Below are 9600 nucleotides of genomic sequence, written 5' to 3'. Positions count from 1 at the left end.
TTTTGAGAACAGGAGCAATATGTTTATAATAGAAATAGGAAAAGCTTAATCTGCACTTACCTCTGGTTCAGACAGCCAGCAGTGAGAATCCCGCTTTCCTTGTCAAGTTTCAAGAACTCACAATCCTTAATTTAAACACTTGAGAAATCTATGGAGCCTGTCAGTCTAGTTAATGAAGCTTCCTCCTTCCCCTTTTTTAAACAAAATCTGACTTTCTTTAAAGACCACTTAAGGCATATCTCTGATTATACAAACAGTTTCTGTCCTAGAAGAGTGAATAATCCAATAATACCTCCTTTGACTTGTTTCCCTCACCACCCCCAATAGTTCACTAAAGGAATATAACTCCTTCAAAGGCAAGGAGCTAGTTTAAAACAACAGATATATGTAATTTTCAGTACAAAGAGTATGCAATACTTGATACAAATCACCGCTTTGATTAGCGGGCTTCTAGATCTTAGGTCATTTAGAAGGTTATGTACATGACCTAATGATCTCTTAAGATTCTCTTGCATACCTATCAAAATATGCCCATTTTTCAGATATTTACAAAACGTGAAACTGCTTGCTCAGCATCACACAGCATATATGAGAGGACATATATATAACAATACAAGAAGAGCTGCTATGCATTCAATTGTTCAGAAAGTTAGACCACCTAATTAGGAAGTTTTTGGCATCTTGACATTGGTTCTCTAGACTAGTTAAAGCAATTTACTTAAGAAAATCAGATGCTGAAATAAGACTGATACCTCACTGTGCTAAATGCTGTGAAATATATATTGACATCTCTTTCTCAATGAATTTACAATCCCCTCTGGGACAAAACACAGTAAATTATTTTACAAATGGTGTGAGAATATATGGAATGTTTTTTCTCTTTCTATTTTGTGTTATAATCGTAGAAATCTAGAAGGAAAAACATATGTGAGTGGCAGGAATATGAGGCCACATAATTGGGTTGTTTGTATAAGCTATTTAAACATGTAAAATTAGTAAATATTAATGGTTGGATTGGCTGCCCATCAGCAACAGTCAATTCTGATAATAATTCCTATAGTTGTCACAATAGAAGAGAATCTTGAGATGAAACATTTACATCAACATTAATTAACATAACGTGAACACTAATGACAGTCATCTGCATGCACTGCGAACAGACAACATGAAATATAGCAGATATGAAAGGATCTATGGCCCTTGGTTACTGAGACTGGCTGGTAGTGAGATTATCACCAAACAAGGGTGGAATTGGAGGCAGGTAGGAGCAGAGATTTTGAGAACAACTTTAAATCAAACATAAAAGAGGTGGAGCTACAGGAGGATCTACACGTACTGTAACACAGTCAGAATTAGGGATCAGAAGACCTACATTAACCAGAGGTATTTTGAATATGTCATTGGAATGGGAAGTTTGTTGGCTTCAAGAAGGTCAGAGAAGTTCAGTATAAGTGTTGAGCCAAGGCAGCAGAAGACAAGGGATGTGAATGTGAAACCACACATGGGCAGGGCCTCTTGGTAGCACAGGGAGATGGGTTGCAAGACAAGGTTGCTATCAGAAATATTGACTGAAAAGATGGGTGGCAGAGCCAGAAAATGGTGTCTCAATTAGACATGAATTGACGAAAAGTACTGTCTACTATGACCAAACTTTGGAAGGAAGAAGCAAAACAAGTCATTTTAACTGTATGAATTTTAAAATAAGACTGCCAAAAGATGTCAGGATGAAAGACAAATACAGGACGACACTGGTTAAGAGTGGAGAAGTAGATTTCGGAATCAGTAATGTAAATATGGTACCATCTTTTATGTGAAGATCAGCCAAAATGTATTCACCTGTTTGTAGGAGGTACCTGGAAATTCTCATACCTTTGATAAAAGGGCTTGGACTTATCACTTGTTTTCTAAGTGTGTGATAGACTCTAATGTAATACCATAGTACAGAGTAAATATTGTATTTTTCATGTATAGGGCTATCAATGTAGACTTACATATTAGATGCTTTTACTGAAACTTTGGAAACTGGGCTTCTGAGTGCATTGCATGTATAAAGCTGTGGAAGTCTTTCATCTAGATGTGTAGCCTGATGTCTGTTTTAATTTTCAGAGAGCTTATCCTGAAAGATTTCCAGGTCAGTAAAAGTTGTTGATAGGGATTTTCTATTTGTGTACTGCATGCATGAAGCCAAACTCTTTAGACTCTATTTGAAATTATTATATTTTAGTTTCCAATATGAAATGAAGCAATTTCCATCTTACTGAAATTCATCATTACCACACCTCCTGGAAACTGAGACTACTTCAGGCTGTGGGCTAGAGACAGTTGCAGGTTTTCCAGTGAAGGAAAAAAAAAAAGTTTGCCCAATATAAAGCAAGAGCCTTACCTGTATGTCAGAAGGTTTTTTTGTGGTACCAAGATCACAGTTCAAAAGTGGGAATGAATTTCCAGCTTGGACTGAACCTAAAAGAAAACTGTCACTCACCAGAAACCTTGCTTTTTATCCAGCCCACAGGAAAGATTGTTTTGGGAGCATGTCTATTCATTCAATCTCACTTACACTATCACTGTCTTTTAGCACTCCTTTAGTTTCTGCAACATGAAAATGTTTTTCCCACTTGCTTGATATGCATCAATCTGTTAACATCTGTCTGCCCCGTTTTAACTCTTTCTCTTCCAGACCGCATTAGATAGTGGAAAAGGTACAAATAAAACTGATCCTTGGAGGAGTTCACAATTAGAGTGATCTGAAGTTGAAGGTTTGAATGCACCTCTCAACAAGACTTACAACAGTTAAGATGAATCCTCCTAGCCCTCATGCAAACTGCTGTCCTAATGCCCCTGGGTGAATTGCTGCAGACAGGTCCGGGACACTGAGGATAAAAGTCTGCCCTTCACCCAGAAACAGCAGTTCACTGGCCATCAGTCTCACAGATGCCATTTCTCCCTCCACATGCTGACCTGAAACCCAGACTGTGCTGGCCTAGTGTATTGATTCCAGTTTTCTCTCCGGCTAGGCTCTCTTTGAGCACACTCCAAAATGATAGGTTTGAAGCTGACTGGTGGCTAATGTGATGCGGTTTCTTCCTTGAGGAAAGAAAGGGACCTGCCCTGAAAGGGCAATTGATTAATTTAGCTAAGAGAAACGTAGTTACTCAGGATAAGTAATGCCACAGGTCAGAGTCAGAGGTCAGGATGAAACAACATTTAAGTTTCCATTTCTTCTGGAGATGTAAATTTGATTTCTGTAATGAAGGACAAGGTGTTTGTTGATCAGTGGGCAGGACTAAATCTCTGCCATGTGTGAATGCAGTCCTTGACAGAGACCCACGTCGTCTCCTGGAAGGACACAGATTGCCCTATGTTTGCATGCAATACATGATTACTGATACTTAATCCGGGCCCGGGAAGAAATCACATCCCCACACATTGTTCTTGTTAAAGGAGGGGCTGAAGTCCTAAGCCTACACATCACACATGGGTAAACAGTTGTATGTCCAACAGGGGTAGCTGAATCGGGCACGCATTAGGTCCACTGAGGCAAATTTACTGACTTAGAGCCTGTGTGCTTCTGCTGAAGTCAGTAGTGTGAGAGAGGTACAAGTCAATACGGAACTTGGCTTACTGTATTTCACATACATATTTAAAGCAGCGTGGCTTTGCATGGTACTTTCTAGCTTTATTACATGAATACATATGTTCCTGCTGATGTAATTCTCTTGAAAGGTATAAATAATGGATATTCTTCATAAGCAGCTGACCCCCTGGAAAGACTGAAATCAGAGAGAGGGAGTTTGAGCTACCTTGCACAATTCAGCTCGCACCTGCACTCAAAGTCACTGGATAAAAGTCAGTTAGAGGAATGCCTGTAATGTGTCATTGCCTGCTGCCTCCAGTGTCACTCTGGTCACTAGCACCAAGGAGTCTATTAGATGGAAAAGACAGGGGGAGAAAAACAGCTGAAGTAATGTAGCTTGTCAAACTACTGTCTTTCAAGTCTTTGGGGGCACTTTTATTTTATTTTTTAAGGAAGAACAATAATTTTGTAACAGAAGGGGCCTTTAGCATCAAAACAGGTGTGATACCTTCCCCTTTCCCACAGCCAGCTATGAGAATAAAGGAAACAATTCTCAAATATTGCCATTTCTGAGGTATTTTAATCTTTTGCGATTCAAAGACTGCCATATTGGAGACCAGACAAGCCTAAGCTCCCTTAAAGTCCTTATTCCACTTGAGCACAATATAGGAAAAAATGCAGGAAAACAGAAGCAAGGACTTAGTTTGCAAAACTTATGAGTCTTTTGCAAACTGAGTAAAAAAACATTGCAAAAAGCTAAATCTTGTCCGCTTCCCTTACTGTTGTGTCTGGTCTGCATAACTCCTTCCGATCTGCAGGTATGGGGATTACCTTACCTGCTGCTTCACTTTTTTGCAGACCCTGCTTGTGCATGGCTTGAGAGGACTGGCTAGGACTGGAGAGATGGAAAAAAATAAGTTTTAGCTGTCTTTTTTTCCCCTACCTTTTTTATCTGAAAAGAGAATTCAGCTTTTATTTTTCAAAGGAAGTCTAATTTTTTTTAGCTTTACCATCCCACAGACATTGCACCTTCTAGTACAACAAGCTAGTATAACAAAAGCTAATTGGTGTTACTTAATATTTCCCAGAAAAGTTTCTACACAGGTAGAAAAGTAGCAGGAATACCAGTGGTGTTGGTATGTTAATCACCAAATCTACACCAAACAGGGTTAGGAGAAAGCTCTTATTCTTGGACTTCAGTTGCTCTCATAGTCTAACCACTGGAAAAACAGTAGGTGGTATCAAGAAAAACACAGGTGTACACAAACAATGAAGTATCTCAGCAGTTTTGTAGACTTGAGAAGTTTCAGTGTTATAAATTGAGAATGCAGGTGCTCAACTCACTTATGTGCTACTTGGTGGTACACTGGCAACCAAACAAATGCGCACTCAAGCCTGGTTCAGCAGGAAAATGGGAGAACCAGCCCTTTGTCCCTTCTCACACCAAAAAATTTAGTACAGCTCTTCTTAGAGCAAATACAGTCCGATATTATATTCACACGTTGAGATAAAGTCTGACTATTTTTTTTTCTTTTCCCCAGCATTGGTGTTAGCAGAGTATGACTCTGGATTTACACCTTTGTAAATGAGATGAGACTCCAGCCCACTGTATATGGTATATTTTTTTTTTCCCTCCCCCATGGTTAGCTATAGTATAAACATATCCTGCTTCTTTCATACAGCCACCTGCCATTTTTGCTTTATTGCTGCCAGAAGATTTAAAGGCATGCTTTTAAATATCTTGAAAGTTTCCTGTTGATAAGAAAAGGTGGTTTTAGCACTTTTAAGTAAACAGTAACACACAAACATCACAAATCATGCTTTTTGATAGAATCTACATTAGCTACATGAAGCGTGAGGGACACTAGTGGGGGCAGGGAAGAGGGGAAAAAAGGCTCAATTTCTGGCAGGGAGACCTAGCAGAAATTAGTTGCAAAATGTGGGCTGGATATCTACTGCTATATATTGAAACAATCAAGTCAGAATTTGAAACAGTCTCTGTATGTCTTTTGTCTGGGTAACAATCGTTGGGCAGCTCTGCAGGTGGGACAGATGGTTCTGCAGCAGATAGCCTACATTCATGAACATTTTAAACTAATGAAATCCACAACTTGAAGGGGAAAAATACCTGTTGATGTCCAGGAGAACAACTGCAACACAATAACACAAGTAAACACTTCTTAAAAATCACTGTGACATAGATGCTCAGAATATAATTTCTGGAATATTACTGCTATTCCTGAGACTTAAGAATCATTGATGTGTGTTTAAACTCTGTCATACAAAACAAGGCCATTCAACAGGCAGCAAATTAAACCATAGGTGACCCAAAGGGAGATTGTTTATTATAAATCATGAGTACAGTGCATGGATTCAGACTCTAAATGTGACCTCCTGGTTGGGTACCTACAAATACATATCCTCTGTCAAGAATCACAAGCTTTGGGATGTCAGCAGAGCACCAGATGCATGTTTTACATAAAGCCCAAACTGACAGGCAGTAGATTTATAGCCTCTCTGTTTGGAACAGTTCCTAGAAGTGTACAAAGAACAATTAAGATAGCCTTTTGGGGGGAAAAGTGAGTGGTGTGGTCACGCTATAGAGAATATTCGTAGCAAAGAACTCAAGACACATTTAGTCTTCTCTCTCTCTCTCTCTCTCTCTCTCTCCATTTGAGAGTTTTCCATGAGGAGCTTCCCATTTTTAATGGTGTCTTTCAGTATTTGTGATTCAGCATGCTTTAGTCTATGAAATATTAGTCTGATCCCTACTATTTGGGTTGAGGGTTTTTTCCTTGGTGGTTTGTTTGTTGAGTTTTTTTCAGAATTAATTTGACTAACTGAATAAAGCAGGAGAGTTACTGCTTGTGAATTAGATGACTAAAATGTTATAACCTGCGAATGAATACCACGTTTCTGTATTATGTCAAGATTCTTGTGCCTTTACTTTAGCAAAGGCAAATCACATTCCTGGAAGTTTTACTGAGAAAGAGTCTCTACTTTGTGTTGAAAAGACCTCTTCTGGAGTAATAGATACAGTATGGGGTATCACACTCACAGAAAGTTATAGGTAGATTGGAGTAAAACAGCACAAATAAGAGGAAGAGTTTGGTCCTGTCTTGTTTGATGTTTAATCTGTATCAACTATGACTGCTACCAAAAGAAAGTCCTATGTCTGTCCGCTTGCTCCTCCTCTGATCGAGTGCCCGGGAGGCTATGAGTTGAGTTGGTTACTGGCTTGATGGAAAACTAGCCCACCGAATTACAGATCAGGAAGGTACGTGATTCACTGATCCAGCCCTAAAGGAAAAGACAGGAACACAGCAGTGTGGCAAGAGGAGAGAAGGGCTGGCACGCTCAGCAGTAGCCTTCAGCTCTGCCAAATAAAATTCAACGTGAATCTGTGCTCTGAGGCTGCAGGTCCGTGGGCACCAGAGCCATCCAAACAGCCTGCTGCCCCCTCCACCCTCCCTGATGCACAGTCCTTTCCTACTCGGGGCTGTGTGATCTCATGCACTCCTTTGCACTGATTTTGATCCTTGCTAGAGTCTGTCATCAGCCACTTTAACTTAATAGCCCAGTGGAAAGCTATCAGGCTGTTTTTGCTAGGCTTGTTTTGCTAGGCTTTTTAAGTGTGCTGTAATAGAGATCATACAGGCATGTGTGCTGGCACATGGTGAGGGAAGATCTGGAGATGGGGTAGTGAGGAGAAAGAGAAAGGGGGAGCTTTAAGCAACGCTGAACTGTTAGAAACTGTGACTTGTAAGAGAAGCTTGGGTTTGGGCAGCTTAGCAATCAGAACGTAAAAAGTCCATGTTCAATGCATAAAAAAATCACTGCAAAGAGGTAACACTCACTTCTTCCCCAAAGCTAAAAAAGGAGGGAGGAGGGAACCCCAAGAAATGGTTTAATTTGCTTCAAGGGTGATTTTGAAGAGGTGGCGGAGGGGAAAAGTTTTTAGCTCTGTGGCTAGACCAAGCTTAGATAAACACCTGCAGGAGGTTCTAGGCAATGTTACTCCCTCTTGGTGGAGAGAGATCAGCTAGATCATCTCCTGTGGTCTTTTCCAACTCTGCCTTCAGATGACACTAACAGTATTGTTCTAATCTGCTCTAACACAGGTTCAAAGAGATAACCTTCATTTTTAAGATAGACAGAATAATTCATATAAACGTATTCAGAACAGCAAAATACAAAGATTGAGCTATCCATCTGTAATTCAAGCAACATTTGCTCATATAACTCATTCATCTGGACAATTTACAAAATTGGCCTGGCTGTAGTCCTATTTGCATGATAACAACAGCTGACAAAAGTTCTGGGAGCAGGAAGGATGGCTCTGTGATGAAGGCCTGGAGCTAAGTTAGGCAGTCAAGAACATCCCTTCTCATGGGGTGAAAATAAACGTTTCGCATGAAGAGCAAGCAGATACATCTGATGCAAAGGGCCAAAACCTACTACTCAGGTAGCCTTAAAAAAAATTGACCTAGGGAGAGGACACGAAACTGGGAGTCAGAAAACATTTAAGTGTCCACACCATCTTTTCCCACCTTTCGCTTTTTCATTTGTTTAGGCTTGGAGTCGGTACACTAACACCCATGCTTAACTTCACGCTTATCAGCTGGCCTCCCTGAAGCAAGCAGGGATGGATGTCTCTGCCGTGCACTGCGGCACGATCCCCAGTGGGACAGGCTCTGCGCCTCTGCCTGCAGGGTGAGAAAACAGACCGCAGCAGCAGCAAAACCAGCACAAAAAACAAAAAAACCCATGTCCTGCCTATTTCCACCTCCTCCTTGTTCAGCCTCCTCTTGAGCCCGAGGTGTACCACTTCTTGTAGGACTATGTGGTAAAAGGTAAAATGGCAGACTGAACCGATCTGAGGTTAAAATAGAAATTTTACAAAACAGTCACGGTCCTGTAAATAGTTGTGCCAGTCTCACTTAGGAAAGGGGCCTACAGCAGAGAAAAAGGGAGTACAGTGAGAGGGAGAGGGTGAAAATTTCTTGTGCTGGCTTTCCTATCAAAACAACAGTCTTGGGAAACCACATCCTCAGTCAGGGGCCCAACCTTGTAATATTAATTAAATAACAACATTAGAATAACAGGAACGGCTCCTTTTTGTTTACTTGGAGCTACATCCAATTTGCACCAGAATAATTGAGAAAAATTTAGGTTAGGGTAAGACTTTTCAAGCTGTCATAGCAAAATTAATACAGAAAGATTGAGATATGTCTCTGCTGGTGGGGGTAGAATATTCATCTTTAACAGGAAAATGTTGGGATTGCAAGTTCTTTTTTTTTTTTTTTCTTCCTCCCCTGTATCTTCAAAGAAAAAAGGAGAAAGTTCCAGCTATAAAAGGTATTCGTCAAGAACAGCCATCGGCCAGCACCACAAATGAGCAACTCCAGTGTGAAAACAGTTTCAAAGTTCTAAATGAGTTGTCCCTGTGGTAATAAAGAAAGGCTGTTTTACAGCATGACAGTATGTAAGACAGCATTGTCAGCTATAGTTTATTTAAAGCACAAGGCCTGTAACAGGAAAATAATGACTTTAATAAAATTTACTATTGACTTTGTAGGCTAAAATCTTTCTGTCATCAGGAATACAGAAAAACAACCTGCCTGAAAGCCCTTCACTTAAATATATTCCTTTAATATTTCAAAGCAACTTGTGACTTTTTTTTTAATATACATGCTACTTCAAAAGATACTGTAGTGGGGTGGAAATTAGTATTTTTAATAGAAAGTTGGAATTGCTTACATAAGGGAAAAACTGGTAATGACCTATGACACTGTCTACTGAAAGCAACATTTGAGGAAACTGCAAAAGCGGTTAATGCAATTCCTTGAAAAGCTGTATAAAGCTATGTCACAAATGAATGATTTATAAATTACTGAACGTCCTTCTCATCTAGAGGATATCTTTTAATCATGCGCTGTAGTTTTCTCCGAGTGAACTCCAAAGAGCCTGCTGCAGAGATACACAGAAATCTGCAGCATGTTAACAAGGTTGGGGTCATTTCTAAG

Source organism: Grus americana, chromosome 1 (genome assembly GCF_028858705.1).
Source record: "Grus americana isolate bGruAme1 chromosome 1, bGruAme1.mat, whole genome shotgun sequence".
In the NCBI taxonomy this organism is placed as follows: Eukaryota; Metazoa; Chordata; class Aves; order Gruiformes; family Gruidae; genus Grus; species Grus americana.
This window is presented reverse-complemented; position numbering follows the sequence as displayed.